The following is a 10343-nucleotide window of genomic DNA, read 5'->3' as shown; positions in this document are numbered from 1 at the left end:
AGAAGAGAAATGCCTCTGCAAATTTAATTAAAGACTTAATTATCATTGTAAATAAATCAGTTTTGTTACTTTTTAAATGAACTGTTGGTATGAATAATATGCAAACAAAAATAAATAAAGTCTGCAAAACTGCAAGACCAATATCTGCTTTACACTCAGTTTGCAATTGTAAAACAAACTTTTTGCAAAATGCTAAACACAGATCTCTACATTAGACACATCATTAAAAACGAACAGCTCTTTTGTTTCATTTAGAAAACACTGCCATTTAAACGCCACAATAATTTCCCAATTACATAAACCCAACGACCATTTGTGAAACATTTGCACATAAATCAATCACTTATTAGAATTCAAATTTCAATGTTTTGAGAAACAAATTAATTTTTCACCCATGCATTTTTTATTTTATTTTTGTAAACATTTACTGAATATGCACATAAGTCCTCAAGTCACCTCTATTTCTATTGTGCTTTATATAATACAGACCGTTTTACGTAAATCAGCTTCACAATGGCAACATATTCTGCCAATCGTGTCATCACTTCAGTGTTGATTCAGTTCAATGCAATAACGGTTCATCAATTGCGTAACGATTGTGCATACACACTGTATCGTATGTGTGAGTGCTATATGACAAACTCCTACAATCTCCATGGCACACTGAGCGAGTGCAAGTGATGTTTTGCATGTTGCGTGCGTGTGAGTTTTGTGTAGAGATTTGAGAATCGGAGCCATAGTTTTGCAATAAAAACAAAAAAGAGCACCATAGCATTTGGGATGTTTCCCTTTTGTAGAGCAGCACTTGAGTTGAGTTGGCACAAATAGAGATAGAGAGAGAGAGAGATATTTTACTTTTAAAATCCAATTTTAAAATCCAATCCAAACTGATTGTCAAAGCCATAACACAGCGAAGGAGAAAAACTAAGTTACATAAAACAATCCAACTACATATTTTACACCACTGACAAGGAAAAATGGTGTCTATGGCATTGATTCAACAAGGTTCTGAAAGCATTAGAAATGTTGATATTTAGCATCTTGCAGTTGATGGTGATTTGTGGGATGCACATCCAGGGCACGAAGCTCCCGTTCCACCACATCCCAAAGATGCTCTATTGGGTTGAGATCTGGGGCCTCATCTATAAAACTTTGCATAGGATTTGCGTCAGAAGTGGCGTACGGATGAAACATAGGACATGCGTACGCACAGAAATATTCGGATTTATAAAACCGTGCGCACGCACATCCTACGCATTTTTCCCTTAATAAATCACAATCAGTTCTAAATGTAGCACAGCTTTTGTGGCTTCATGTCACGCCCATGGTTGCCCATAAATAGTCCGTGAAACGCCCACAAGTTAATATTCATAGATTGCGAAATTATGGCAAACACAGAGAGGAAATCAAAAAAACGTAACTTCACTCAATGTGAAGTAGAAGTTATCGTTGGCGAGGTGGAAAAGAGGAGAAAAATGTTGTTTGGAGGGCACAGTGTGGGCATAACTAAGTGGCAAAAGGTTGCAGACGCTGTAAATGCTGTAGCCTCACAACCTCGGACTGTGGCCGAAATAAAAAAGAAATGGTCAGACATCAAAGTCGAGGCAAAAAAAAAAAGCGTCTAGCGCTCCATCGGCAGACTGTGTCTGCCACGGGTGGGGGAAAGGGGACACCGGAGCTGACCCCTCTTGATGAGAGACTGGCGGCAATTATTGGGGAATCCCAACACTATCTCACGACCAATTCGTACGAATTCGACGCATAATTAAAAAGTGGCTAATTCGTACTAATTCGTACGACCTCACTCGTACTAATTCGTACGATTTGTCTAAACCCACGTGATGGTTAAGTTTAGAGGCGGGGTAAGGGGTAGGTTTTTTGTACGAATTCATACGAATTGGCCAATTCGTAAAATATGTACGATTTAGCAAAATCGTATTAATTCGTACGAGTGAGGTCGTATGAATTGTTACAAATTAGCCACTTTTTAATCATTCGTCGAATTCATACGACTTGGTCGTGAGATCAGGTTGGGAATCCCTATTAAGTGGAGTGGTGACTGAGGCGGAGGGGGACACTGACGCGCCAGATGCACCGGATGACACAGGTAAGTGAAATAAGTAAAATGAATGCAGTCAAGTCACATGCATGTAGGCTACACGATTACAGTTTATTCGTATAGAACAATCTTTCTTTCAGTCGCTGGGTGTTCTAGCTGGGCCAGTGCCAGTGGTTCAGAGGCTGCAGCTGAGCACGGCACGCGGCTCTCAACCCTCAAACAGCGGACGTGTCCTCACCGATGCAGTCCTTGAAATGCAGAGGGAAGTCATTAACTCAGTCAGAGAGGTGGCAAAGGAGTTGGCCGAAATCAAGACTGTCTGAAATAAACAGCACAATGAGGGAATTCTTGAATAAATAATATATTTTTTCCACACCTTTTGTTCACAAGCGACGCATCACTTCCAAACGCTGGTGCACAGCAGCAGCATTTGGCTCAAATGCCTGGGGATGGGGGTCAGGGTCAACACAGGAATCGACTTCAGGGGGTAGAGGCACGTTTTTAAGCTGTGCCACATTTTGTAGCACAGCACATGCCAGCACGATTTGGGACACCTTTTCAGGAGTGTACAATAACCTCCCTCCAGTGCAGTCGAGGCAACGCCACCTGCCCTTAAACAGGCCGATGGTGCGCTCCACTATAGCGTGAGCTCAGCTGTGGCACATGTTGTAGTGCCTTTCCTCTGCATTATGTGGGTTGAGGAAAGGTGTAAGCAGCCACTGTTTGAGGGGATATCCACTGTCCCCTGCAAGGATAGTGAAAGGGTTAAGACATTGAAGTACAGTAAAATGTGAAATGTCTAGTAATCAAACGTAGCCTACCAAGAAGCCAGTCATCACGCACAGCACCAGCCTCGAGTCTGCGCCCAACACTGCTGTGTCTTAAAATGAATGAGTCATGGGTTGACCCAGGCCACCGAGCTACTACATTAGTGAGCAACATGTCTGCATCACAAATAATTTGGACATCGAACTTTCGATTAATGAAAGCATTTTCATTCACATTCGGTGCCCTTATGGCAACATGAGCGCAGTCAATAGCACTGATAACGTTTGGGAAACCGTACATGGCTGCAAATTGAGCTTTCTTGTTTGCCTGTTCACCCGCCGTGTTTGGAAACTTTATGCACTCATGGGACAAAGCTATTATGCCTTTTAACACGTCTGGCATTATCCGGCTAAGGGTCGGCTGAGATATACCTGACCTGTCAGCCAATTCCCTCTGAAAAGTACCAGTCACCAGGAATCCTAGTGTTGTTAGAACTTGAAGTGGGACTGGCACAGCATGGTTCCTCCGAGTGCTCCTCTGTAACGCTGGGGCCAGAAGACCGCAGAGGTCCAACAGGACGGCTCGAGGAAGTCGGAACCGGCTCATAAGCCACTCGTCCTCATTTGCCAGCAAATCTTCTTGCTGTCTGAAGATGCGTTCACTCCGAATCCTTCCATTTGCCACATCTTCTAAGAGCGCAAGATCAGCCGTTGTGCGTCATTACGCATTGTGATGGGGCATTTTATTTCCATCCATTTAATTGCATCTGACAAGCTACAGATGTTGGTTATAATCTACTTGGAAATGGGAAATAGTTCAGCGCGAATGCAATTTATTCTGCTCTTGCTTTGATCGGTTAGCGTAGCAGATAGCTAACATAAGACCCAATAAATAAAGACCCAGGAAACCGGAGTAGAGAGAGGCCTTTAGTAAGGATCTTTCCAATTTTGTAAAACTGTGAAAACATAATAACATGGCATTACAAACTGCCCATATATACATATACGTGAATATGCAAATCAAGTCTAACATATATAGCTATCCCATAAGAAAAATTAGTCATTTTAAAGAGACTTGTAGGACTAGTTAGCATTTAAGCTAACATTAACATGGATGTCTATGGAGAAATGCTAATCGCGATTAGCATCTATTAATACAACATACATATTATGCTAAAACGGACAATACTCAAAGAATATAGCAAAGTAAATATACTTTTTCAGAAATACTTACAGACTTAGACCTTCAAAAACTACCAAGGCAAAGAGAAAAGAGTAACTGCTGCGAGACCTCTCAGTAGATCAGAGTCAGAAGCACACGGGCAAAAACAACGGCAAGAGAGGAGGGACTAAATATGAGAACTCAAATGCAATATAAATTTACACCACTAGATGTCTCTAATGCAACACAAAGAGGGGCAGAACACTCCCCGCCTGGTATTAAATAATACCACTATGGCCCATTACTGAGAAGCAGCACAATGTCTGAAACAGGTCTTGAATACACCTTGGGAGTACCCTGTCTCATGATCTTCACATTGACTTTCCGAATCCTGCCATCACGACTGGGGATGGTTTCCGCAATAACACCTGTGGACCACTCATTCCTTTTAACTTGAGTGTCTTTAAGGAGTACCACATCTCCAACTTGCAGGTTCGGTCTTTCGGATTTCCACTTCTTACGGGGTTGGAGCGTCTCCAAGTACTCTTGCTTCCAGCGTCTCCAGAAAGTTTCAGCGAGGCTTTGGACTTGCCTCCATTGCTTGCTATAAAGATCTTTGAGATCCATGTTCCCCAGAGGAGCAGATACTGGATCAATCTTCTGAGTGAGCAGCATTGCTGGTGTGAGAACAGCTGGCATCCCTGGATCAGAGGACACTGGAACAAGAGGTCTTGCATTCATGATTGCCATGATTTCAGCCATGAGAGTCACAAGCACTTCATGAGTGAGGCGACAGTTCTCCTTCAATAGCATGGCATCCAAAATGCGGCGTGCAACACCGATCATCCTCTCCCACACTCCACCCATGTGAGAGGAGTGTGGAGGATTGAATATCCAGGTGCAACTTTTTTCTTGCAGGTGAGCTTTTAGCTCAGGATCTTCTGAGTTTATTTGCAGTTCTTTGCAAGCTCCAACAAAGTTTGTGCCCCTATCAGAACGGAGCAGACTTACAGGACCTCTGATAGCGGTGAATCTCCTCAAAGCATTGATGAAGCTGGAGGTTGACATGGTCTCTACAACCTCAATATGCACTGCTCGTGTACTCAGACAAGTGAACATAACTGCCCAGCGTTTGTTTTCTACTTGACCACCTCTGGTTCTGCGCGACGAGATGGTCCAAGGTCCGAAAACGTCAAGTCCAACATTCGTGAACGGAGGATCCATGGTGAATCTGTCCAGAGGTAAGTCAGACATTTTTTGTTCTTCCAACTTTCCTCTTAATCTTTTGCAGATCACACATTTGTGAATCACACTTGACACCAATCTCTTACTTCCTGTTATCCACAGTCCAGCTGTACGAACTGCACCTTCAGTGAAGTGTCGTCCTTGGTGAGCAACTTGTTCATGATAATGTCTTACCAGCAGAGTAGAGACATGATGGTTTTTTGGAAGAAGGATTGGATGCTTTTCTTCCCAGGACATGTCTGCTGACGATATTCGACCTCCAACTCTCAGCAAACCATTATCATCTACGATGGGATCCAAACTTCTGATTGAACTGTGTCTTGAGACTTCTTCACCCTTTGAGATGTTTTGAATTTCCTCTTTAAAGAAGTCCTGTTGTACGCTTCTCATTATTATGAGTTTTGCTTGAGGAAGCTCACCCATTCTCTGTTTATGGTCTGTATTTTTGGAGTAGGCTCTGGCCTTTTGGATGAGCCTGGCTGTTGCACGGGTAAGTGATTTCCAACTGGAGAATCTACTAAACCGATTAGAGCCGATACCTCCACCTCCACCTGTAGTGTTTGTAGCATAGGTTGAAACTTGAGGGCGGATTTCTGCATCAGACTCTGGATGTAAAAGGTCAAATATCTCTAGCTGAGGAGACTCATCCGACTCAGGTTTTGTCAGAAAAGCTGGACCTGAAAACCAGTTGGTTTCTTTTAGGAGAGCGGCTGGGACTGACCTGGATCCATGATCTGCAGGATTATGGCTGGTGCTGATATAGTGCCACTGATTAGGGTGCGAGGACTTCCTGATTCTTGTCACTCTGTTTGCAACATATACATAGAAGTTCCTAGACGTGTTATGAATGTAGCCAAGGACAATCCTGCTATCTGTGTAGTACTTGACTGTGTGAATCTCCACATCGATTTCATCCATTATCAGGTCTGCAAGCTCTGTTGCCAAGACAGCTGCACACAGCTCCAAACGAGGAACAGTGTGCGCAGGACGTGGAGCCAGCTTGGACTTCCCCATAATGAACCCGACATGACTGCGTCCTTCTGTATCAACTGCCTTAAGGTAGGCTACAGCTGATATAGCTAAAGTCGATGCATCTGCGAAGACACAAATTTCTCTGTGTACAGTGGCAAGCAGAGAAACAGAAAGGTAGGTCCTCTGGATCTGAAGTAGCTTAAGTTCCATCAAGGAATCTTTCCAGGCTTTCCACTGGGTTATTTTGACGTCTGGTAGTTTAGTGTCCCAATCGTACTCTTCTATGGAGATATCTCTCACCAGAGCCTTTCCCTGAATCGTGATTGGTGCCACAAATCCCAAGGGATCGTAGACACTGTTGACCGTTGAAAGAATTCCCCTTCTAGTGAATGGCTTTTCCTCATCAGACACGCAGAAGGAGAAGCTGTCTGTTTGCAGGTCCCATCTGAGGCCTAGACTGCGTTGAAAAGGCAAAGGATCAGATGACAGATCCAGATCCTTAAGATCTTTGGCACGATCTTCAGATGGGAAAGCGTTCATAACAGTGCTGCTATTTGATGCTATCTTGTGCAACTTGATGCTTGACTCAGCTAACATCTCCCTTGTTCTTTTCAGAATGTCGATGGCTTCTACTGCTGTGGAGAATGAGGCGAGTCCATCATCCACGTAAAAGTTCCGCATGACAAACTGCTTAGCATCTTGGCCATGTTCTTTTTGTCCTTCTTGTGCTGCCCGTCTCAAGCCATAAATGGCCACAGCTGGTGAAGGGCTGTTACCGAATACATGTACTGTCATCCGGTATTCAGTCACTGGTTTTGTGAAGTCGTTATCTTCAAACCACAAGAACCTTAGGAAATCACGGTGTTCCTCACAGACTGTGAAACAATAAAACATCTGTTGCACATCTGCAGTGATTGCAAAAGGTTCCCTGCGGAAACGAAGAAGGACACCAAGAAGAGTATTATTGAGGTCTGGTCCCTTTAAGAGGACGTCGTTGAGGGAGACACCTTCGTACCTGGCACTGGAGTCAAACACCACCCGTATTTGGTCTGGCTTCTTAGGGTGGTAGACACCAAATGTTGGTAGATACCAGCACTCTTGATTCTCTTTCAATGGCGGAGCTAGTTCTGCCTGGTTTGACTCGAAGATTTTCTGCATGAAATCCATATATTGCTTTTTCATGTCTGGCTTTCTTTCCAAAGTGCGACACAGAGATGAGAGACGTTTGGCTGCTTGCTCTCTATTATTTGGGAGACGGCGCCTTGTGGAATGAAATGGTAAGGGAGCCACCCAACTGTTTGCATCATTCATGTGAACGTTTTTGTCCATGATCTCAAGGAAGGCTTGATCTTCAACAGACAAAGCTATTTTCTCATCCTCTTTTGTTCTTTTGAATACTGTGCTTCCAAGATCATCAATGTCATCTGCCAGTATGTCCATCTTTTTCAAGGTTTGTACACTGTGACTTGATCTCCTCTTGTCAAACTTTTCCCGGATGTGAATAACACTATGACATGGTCTAAGGAAAGACGTACGGCCAGTAGGTAGGACATCAGTCCTGTAAACATTAATGCTGCTAGGCTTGTGGGCCCCTCCGAGACATACCTCTCCAACAATGACCCAGCCGAGGTCAAGTTGTTGGGCATATGGAGCATTGTTGGGTCCATTATACTGTTTACGTACTTTGTGTACGCACAGTATATCTCTGCCGAGTAGAAGAAGAATGGCTGCATCCGGATCAATGGCTGGGATTTTATCCGCAATTGGCTTGAGGTGGGAATAGTGCTGTGCTATTTCTGCTGAGGGAATCTCTGAACGGTCGTCTGGCATCATGTCACACTCTATGAGTGATGGAAGTGAGATCTGTACCTTTCCATCTATTGACTCAACTATGAGGTTGTTTGCACGTCTTCCTGATGTTTCCACAATCCCTGAGCATGTTTTAAGGGTGTATGGTGCGGCATTTGCTCCAATGCCCAAAAGGTCGAACAGCTCGGTCTTGGCCAGAGACTTATTACTCTGCTCATCAAGGACAGCGTATGCTTTAACAGCTTTCTCCCTTTGGCCTGCAGGGTAGACTCGGACCAAGCATATTTTGGAGCATGATCGGGAACCGAATGAGTCCCCACAGACTTCTGTGCACTTTGACATAACCTCTGGAGTCTCATCTTCCTGCTGCTCCCCGCCATGATCCTCCTTGACGGCAGAGCTGAATGACTTCCATGGCACTGGCCCTGGGTGAAGCGCAGCTAAGTGTTTGTTGCTGTTGCACTCTTTGCACTGCACAGATTTGTCACAGTTCTTGGCGAGATGATTTGTTGAGGCACAACACTTGAAACAAATGTGTTTCTCTTTGAGGTAAGCTTTTCGTTCATCTACGGTCTTGCTGCGAAAGCCACGGCTTTTTCTTAGAGGATGGGGCTTATTATGTAACGGACATAATCTATCTGGATCCTCAACCTTTTCTTCCCTAATGTTTTGCTTATCACCACTTTCTGAAGAAACCTCAGTCTTCCTGGTGAACACATACGGTTTGGTGGGTTTCAGAGGTTTATCCGTCTTGACTGAACCACTCATGGTCAGTTCGACAAAGCTGGGGTCATTTCTTGTCTTTGCTTGGTCTCTGATAAACTTTACAAAGACACAAAAGGGGGGGTATTGAACCTGATGTTCGTCTTTATATTTAGAGCCGACTGCAATCCATTTCTCCAGAAGGTTATAGGGAAGCTTCTGTGCGATGGGATTGACTCCCCGTGGTGTGTTGAGGTAAGATAATCCAGGTAAGAATCCATCTTTCCTGGCTGCCTCCAGCTCTAGCAACAGGTCCCCTAGCTCCCACAGCTTCTCATTGTCCCTGTTTGATATTTTTGGAAACTCCTCTAACTTCTTAAGCAGAGCGTTTTCTATCATTTCTGCTGATCCATAGCATTCTTCCAATCTCTGCCACACCATTTTGAGTCCTGCGCTGGCATTATTGATGTGAACTGCACGGATCCGTTTAGCCTGCTCTGTAGACCGTGGTCCCAGCCATTTTGTCAGTAAATCTAGCTCTTCCCTGGGGGTTAAGTTCAGATCACTGGTGGAGTTGACAAAGGAAGCTTTCCAGGCCCAGTAGTTCTCTGGTTTATCGTCAAACTTTAAGAGCCCAGAGCTAATTATTTCTTTGCGAATCAGGTATCTGGCTAAGTCTTTTGTGTCTGACTGATCATGCAGGGGTGCTCTAGAGGGCATGAAGTAGGTTTTACCTTCTGTTGGTGTGATGCGAGTCTGTAGAGGGCGGCACTCATTTTGGTAGAACTTCAAAGGGCTTGCATGACTTTGCTGAGCGTAGGCTGTGCTCGTGCTCTGGCGTTGTGCTGTTAATTCTTGGAACATGCCGTCGCTTATTTCTTCCCAACTGTGTGTTTGGATTCCACGATTATCTGTATCACCGTTGTCCATGTTTGTCTGGTGCTCTGGTGTAAAGATGCATTGTGGTTCCATGAGTTGAGACTGTTGCTCCCCATGTTCCAGCGAATGTTGTTGCACATACTCACTAGTGCGTTGATGTGAGTGATATGGAGCTAATTTGGTCACATTCTGCTGTGTTGGTTTTCCAACTTCTTCCTCATAAGCTGCTTCAAGGATTTCAGCCTCTGTAATAGCTGCTTCAGCAGCGCCCTGTATTTTCAGTGCTTTGAGGTTGGCCTGTAACTCAGTTGTCCTACGTTTCAGTTCCACTTCAAGCTCAGTTTTTCTTTTAAATTCTTCTGCTTCTAACCGTGCTTGCTTTATTAGCATGTCTGCTTCTCTTTGTGCATATGCAGCTTTGATTTTTGCAGCTTCCGCTTTAGCTCTAGCTCTCGTGGCAGCAGAACCGTGTGTTGAGGCACGGCTAGAATGGGTTGAGCTTCTGGTATGGTAGGAGTGTTGAGACTGTCCATCTTCTGGATATAGCAGAGGTTTTTCTTCACTTTTTTCCTCCATGATAGATTGTTGAATCTATGCTGCACTTCTGGGCTGCCGTGTTGATATCTCACTTTTCTTATGGTAGCAGACTGAATTTTAAGTCTTTTTACTATTCTGCTCTTGCTTTGATCGGTTAGCGTAGCAGATAGCTAACATAAGACCCAATAAATAAAGACCCAGGAAACCGGAG

At 44.2% G+C, this 10343-nt stretch overlaps 1 pseudogene; it reads left to right on the top strand.

Annotated features, from left to right (window-relative positions):
• The first annotated feature begins 1385 nt into the window (after positions 1-1385).
• Positions 1386-2419, top strand: LOC148976912 (nuclear apoptosis-inducing factor 1-like; annotated as a pseudogene).
• Positions 2420-10343: the final 7924 nt, after the last annotated feature.

This window comes from Pimephales promelas, chromosome 12 (genome assembly GCF_988280905.1).
Source record: "Pimephales promelas chromosome 12, fPimPro1.hap1.1, whole genome shotgun sequence".
Classification (NCBI taxonomy): domain Eukaryota; kingdom Metazoa; phylum Chordata; class Actinopteri; order Cypriniformes; family Leuciscidae; genus Pimephales; species Pimephales promelas.
This window is presented reverse-complemented; position numbering and strand designations above follow the sequence as displayed.